This window comes from Carlito syrichta, unplaced genomic scaffold (genome assembly GCF_000164805.1).
Source record: "Carlito syrichta isolate Samal-C Ts95f unplaced genomic scaffold, Tarsius_syrichta-2.0.1 Scaffold309850, whole genome shotgun sequence".
In the NCBI taxonomy this organism is placed as follows: domain Eukaryota; kingdom Metazoa; phylum Chordata; class Mammalia; order Primates; family Tarsiidae; genus Carlito; species Carlito syrichta.
The window spans coordinates 702,305-708,963 of NW_007253946.1; positions in this window are offsets into that span (position 1 = coordinate 702,305).

A 6,659-nucleotide genomic window follows, 5' to 3' on the forward strand; every position below is an offset into this window, starting at 1 on the left:
GCGACAGAGTGAGACTCCAACTCAAAAAAAAAAAAAAACGTCGCCAGAAGAAATTAAAGAAGACACAGAGAAATGGAAAGACATTAATTACTAATGGATTGGAAAACAATATTGTTAAGATATACAGTACAGCCGGGCTCGATGGCTCAGCCTATAATCCCACGCCTTTGGGAGGCTGGGGTGAGTAGATTGCCTGAGCCCACGGGTTTGAGACCCACCTTGATTTATCTCTACAATAAATCAAAAAATTAGCCGGGCGTGGTAGCGCGTGACTGTAGTTCCAGCTGCTCGGAAGGCTGAGGCAGAAGGATTGCCGGAGCCCATCGGGTTGAGGCTGTGGTGGCCGGGAGCGGCCACTGCACTCCATCCTGGGAAACAGAGTGAGACTCCAACTCAAAAAAAAGAAAGAAAACAGGGGCAAGGTTCATGACTTTGGACTTGGCAATAATTTCTTAGATAAGGCACCAAAAACCAGGTAACAATAAATACAAACACATAAATTGGACTACATCAAAATTTAAAATTTCTGGCCAGGCGTAGTGGCTGATGCCTGTAATCCCAGCATTTTGGGAGGTTGAGGTAGGAGAATTGCTTGAGGCCAGGTGTTTGAGACCAGCCTGGACAACATAATGAGACCTTGACTCTACAAAAGTTTAGCAAATTAGCCAGGCATGGTGGCATGCACCTGTAGTCTCAGCTGCTTGGGAGGCCAAGGTGGGAAGATTGCTTGAGCCCAAGAGTTCAAGGCTGCTATGATTGCACCACTGCACTCCAGTGGGTGACAGCAAGACCTTGTCTCTAAAAAAAAAAAAAAAAAAACACTTCTGGTCAGGTGCGGTGGCTCAAGCCTGTAATTACATTCAACACTTTGGGAGACTGAGGCAAGAGGATTGCCTGAGCCCAGGGGTTTGAGACCAGCCTGGGCAACTTGGTGAAAACTCGTCTCTACACTATATCAACAGATTAGCCGGGTGTGGTAGCACACGCCTGTAGTTCCAGCTACTTGGAAGGCTGAGGCAGGATTGCCTGTGCCCAGTGGGTCGACGCTGGGGTGGCTGTGAGTGTACCACTGCACTCCAGCCTGAGCAACAGGGTGAGACTCCAACTCAAAAAACGAAAACAAAAACAAAAAAACTTCTGTGCATCCTTTGGGAGGCCGACGTAGGAGGATCACTTGAGCCCAGGAGCTTGAGACTAGCCTAAGCAACATAATGAGACCTCATCACTACAAAAAAAAAAAATCAAAAAATTAGCTAGGCATGGTGGCAAGTGACTGTAGTCAGCTACCCGGGAGACTGCGGCAGGATGATTACTTGAGCCCAAAAGTTCTAATCTAATCTGACCAACATAGTGAGACCCTGTCTCTAAAAATATTTTTAAAATAATGAAAAGAAAACCGCTTGAGATATCATCTCACACCACTAGGATGGTCACTATAAAAACTAGAAAATACCAAGTGTCGATGAGCATGGGGGAAACTGGGCTCCTTGTACATCGTTGGGGGGAACACTAGTGGCACAGGTGCTATGGCAAGCAGGCTGTCAGTTCCTCAAAAGAGTGGAATGTATTCTGCAGGGAAGCTGAGGTGAGAGCCCAAAAAGAAAAGGGAAGTCAAACACAGAAAGACCATAGGGCCCAGCGCTCTGCTCGGGATCCATCCCCAAGAGCTGAAAGCCGCGACTCGCACGAACTCGGGTCCACCCACAGCCACAGCCTCGCTCACGACAGCCAGGCGGCCGAGCAACCGGAATGTCCATCCGTGAAGGAAGAGAAAAGACGTGTCTATGCACCACGGAATGCTACTTACCCCTGGGTGGAAAGAAGTTCCCACACACACTGCAACCCGCAACGGCCTCGAGAATGTCACAGCGACTGAAACAGGCCTGCCACCGAGAGACAGAATGCACGGTTCCACTCGTAGGAGGCACCTCACGTAGTCGGGCTCGGGAGAGCAGAAGGCGATGGTGGTCACCGGGGCTGGAGAGGGAAAGGGCAGTCATCCGGTTGAGGAGCGTTTCGGCTGCGTGAGATGGAGAGCTGAAGAGCAGTCGGCGCAGGACAGCGGACACGCCCTCCCGCTGGCGAACTGCGCTCCACGATCATGTGGGTGGTGGACGTGGGCGTCTTTGGATCACAGTCTGAAAAATTGGAAGAGCGGGAGGCGGGGGAGGATAAAAAGCCATTTAGAAGAGCAACACAGACATCCCACGTCTCATATGAAGTTTGACTACTTTGCTTGAACACATTTTAAAAGAAGAAATTCTATTTAGGGTAATTTGTCTTTTCACTCTCTCAAGTGAACGGTGGTTTCTAGAATCTACATGATACATGTCACAGCGAATTGCATGCAGAGATGTATGTGAAAATTCAGGGGTCTTCTGTAAAGGCAGACGTTAAACTTTTAAAATGTAGAACAGTGTCACTCCTCTCACTAAATTTTTTTGTGTCATAAGTAGTTATTTTTCATAAAATATGTTGACTTGTAATGGGTTTATTTTAAGTGAATTAATCATTTTTTGTAAGTTTTCATTTTTAGTTTAGTTTTTTAAGTTTTAAAACAGAGTTTATTAGCAAGAAGAGACAGAAAAAGGAAGATTCATGGCAGAAAGACCTGCCATGGGTGAGTTTCTAAAAAAAAAAAAAAATCTAGTGTTTTTTTGTTTGTTTGTTTGTTTTAATTTTTTTGAGTAGGAGTCTCACTCTGTCACCCAGGCTGGAGGGCAGTGGCATACTCACAGCCACTGCAGCCTCGACCTGCTAGGCTTGGGTGATCCTTCCACCTCAGCCTTCCAAATAGCTGGAACTACAGGTGCACGCCACCACACCCAGCTAATTTTTTTGATTAGTGTAGAGATGAGGTCTCACCAAGTTGCCCAGGCTGGTCTCAATCCCCTGGGCTCAGGCAATCCTCCCGCCTCCACCTCTCAAACTGCTGGGATTACAGGTGTAAGCCACTGCACGCAGGGCTTATGTCTGGATTTCTTATACTGCCTCCGGTCAATAGCCCATGGATGGTCTGGACCACATGGATACCACTACATGTGGCTTTTTTTTTTTTTTTTTTAAACAGGGTCTTGCTCTGCCACCCAGGGTGGAGTACAGCAGCACAATCATAGCTCACTGTAACCTCGAACTTTTGAGCCCAAGTGGTCCTCCCACTTTTGCCTCCCAAGTAGCTGGGATTGCAGGTGTGCACTACCACAACTAGCTCTTCTTTTTTTTTAATTATTATTTATAGAGATGGGAGTTTCACTATGTTGCCCAGGCTGTTCTCAAACTCCTGGACTTAAGCAATCCTACCATCTCAGCCTCCCAAAACTCTGGGATTACAGGCATGAGCCACTGTGTTTACCTCATTTTTAATTTTTTTTTAAACACAGTAAGTACAAATAAATTTAACCTACATATACTGTACAAAAGTCTTCTGGAGTCATCAATAAGGTTTGGATATTTTTCATTTTAATTGGTTTAATGTTTTATTTTTGAATGTTCAGAATATTTAGGGGAACATAACTTTAGTTTTATAACATTAGAATTAGTTATGAGATGCCCTATTAACAATTTAAATACCTCATGTTTAAATGATTAAAACAGCATTATACTCTAACATGTTCTCTTGAAAACTAAAGGAAGTACCAGGACTAGGCACTAGAGTGTTCTCAAGTGTGCCCCTTCAGATCTCAACAATTACCATGAAAGATTTGTGAACCAATTTACTTTTAAAACATAAAATCAGGGCCGGGCTCGGTGGCTCAGCCTGTAATCCCAGCACTTTGGGAGGCCGAGGTGAGTGGAATGTCTGAGCCCGCAGGTTTGAGACCTGCCTGGGCAACTTGGTGAGACCTCATCTCTACAATAAATCAAAAATTAGCTGGGCGTGGTAGTGTGTGCCTGTAGTTCTGGCTACTCGGAAAGCTGAGGCGGAAGGATCGCCAGAGCCCAGCAGGTCGAGGCTGCAGTGGCCGGGAGCGGTCACTGCCCTCCAGTCTGGGTGACAGAGTGAGACTCCAACTCAAAAAAAAAAAAAAAAAAACCATAAAAACATAAAATCAGGACTTTTGTTATGCTACTGAACCTTATAGTGCCATAATCTCAGACTCCATTTTTGGTTTTGTTTTTTTGCATTTACATGATACCTGAAAGCTCAGCAACTCTTCTATTAAGTAAGTAAGATAATTCTAACCAACAACCGGGTACAATACTCCACCCTCCTTATAAAGCTCTGGAGGAGGCCGGATGCAGTAACTAAACCTATAATCCCAGCACTTTAGGTGGCTGGGGCAGAAGGGTTGTGGGACCCCAGGAGTTTGAGGCCAGCCTGGGCAACATAGTAAGACCTCGTCTCTACAAAAATTAGCCAGGTGTGGTGGTGCACGCCTATAGTCCCAGCTACTCGGGAGGCTGAGGCAGGAGGATTGCCTGAGCCCAGGAGTTTGAGGCTGTGGTGAGCCGTGATTGTGCCACCGGACTCCAGCTGACAGAGTGAGACAGAGTGAGCTCCTGCCTCAAAACAGAACAAAACAAGTTTTGTGGACCCTTGAAATGAGCACAAATCACACTTGCAAAAGCACAGCACTAGCTTCCTCTGCTGTTTGTTGGTTTGGTTTAGGACTCAAATAAGCTACAACACTTTCTAGACTCAAATACTGCATGGAGTTCAGGATAGACTGTCTTCTAGGTGAGACACAGGCAAGCACGTCAATTTCAGTATATCTGTACATATATTCCAGAGAGAAGGAAATCAAGCCACCAAATATACGTGCATCGAGTATCTGCATGTAGTCTTATTTCAGTAACTGCTTTTGTTTCCACTATGATCATGAAAGCTGTTATTGTGAAGATGTAAGACTTGCAACAGTTACCCATTTACATGTATTTAGTACAGATTTCCACCACCCACAAGAAAAACATGCCAAAGATCTACTCAACAACATTCAGATGATCTATAAAAAAGATCTGTCCAGGAGGGCAGGGCAGAGCAACTCAAGCCCAGCTAGGGACCTGAGGCTCCAGTTCTGAATTGACTTACCCAGACAGTCCACAACCTTGCTGGAAAACTCCAGGCTGCCTGAGCAGAGCATCCCAGGCGGCTGCCTCTGCCTTTCCCAGGGGCCTGGTCTCTAGTCTATCAGTTCTTGAAGTTCGAAATTCTGAAATGCACACACATACACAAACAGACTTAACGAGGAAGAAAACCTGCAGTCGTATCTGAGTCAACAGTTTTGTTTTCTTTCCTCAGCCTTATTCTTATTCCATGTGCAAAAGCCATATTGACATCTAGAGTGTGGATTCCAGCTATTTCTCCAGAAAAGTCAGACAGGGGCGAGAGCAGGTTCTCCTGGGTAAAATCTGGGCTTCCATCTTGTCTCTGCCACTCATTATTTGTGTGCCCTAGGTGAGTTACCTTAATCTTGGGATGTCAGTTTTCTCATCTGTTAAATGGGGATTACAATATCTACCTCGTGGTGTGTCACAAGAAGAAAACAAGATGTTTAATACAAATTATCGGACAGTTCCTGGCATGTAGTCAGCCATCTCTACATGATATCTACAGGTTTTACATTATTGTTTTGATTTATTGTTGTTGCCCCAGTAACGAACAGTCTCTGGTACATATTGGGAACTTAAAAATAAGCTCAATGATTGGCCAGGTACAGCAGCTCACACTTGTAATTCTAGCACTTTGAGAGGCCAAGGCTGGAGGATTACTTGAGGCCAAGAAGTTGAGAATAGCCTGGGCAACATAGCAAGACCCTAACTCTACAATAAGTAAATAAGCTAAATGTTCAATAAATGAGGGAAGAAAGCAAAATATAATGTCATATGAAATCATCCCAATTATGTTTTTTTTGTTTGTTTTTTGTTTTGAGTTGGAGTCTCACTCAGTCGCCCAGACTGGAGTACAGTGGCTGCTCCCAGCCACCGCAGCCTCGACCTGCTGGGCTCCGGCGATCCTTCCAGCTCAACCTTCCAGTAGCTGAAACTACAGGCGCGTGCTACCACGCCTGGCTAATTTTTTGATTTATTGTAGAGATGAGGTCTCACCTGCCCAGGCGAGTCTCGAACCCGCGGGCTCAGGCAATCCACTCACCTTAGCCTCCCAAAGCGCTGGGATTACAGGCTGAGCCACCGAGCCCGGCTCCAATTATGTTTTTAAATAGCCGCCAGAAAAACACTGGAAATATTTTTCCTTTTTCTGGGTGTGTATTTTCCAACAAATTTCCTTTTTTTTGAGTTGGAGTGTCACTGTCGCCCAGACTGGAGAGCAGTGGCATGCTCAGGGCCACTGCAGTCTCAACTTGCTGGGCTCAGGTAAACCTTCCACCTCAGCCTTCCCAGTAGCTGGAACTACAGACATGTACCACCATGCCTGGCTAATTTTTTAATTTAATATAGAGATGAGGTCTCGCTGAGTTGCCCAGGCTGGTTTCGAACCTGTAGATTCAGGTAATCATCTCACCTCAGCCTCCCAAAATGCTGAGATTATAGGCATAAGCCACCGTGCCTGTCTAAATTTTCTGGGTTTTTTTGTTGTTGTTTTTTTTTTAGTGGGAGGCCAGCTAGGGGACCATCGATCTTGTTTATCCTTCCAAGAACCAACTTTTTGTTTAGTTGATTTATTTTGTATTATCTTTTTGTCTTCTTTGTCCTGGATCTCG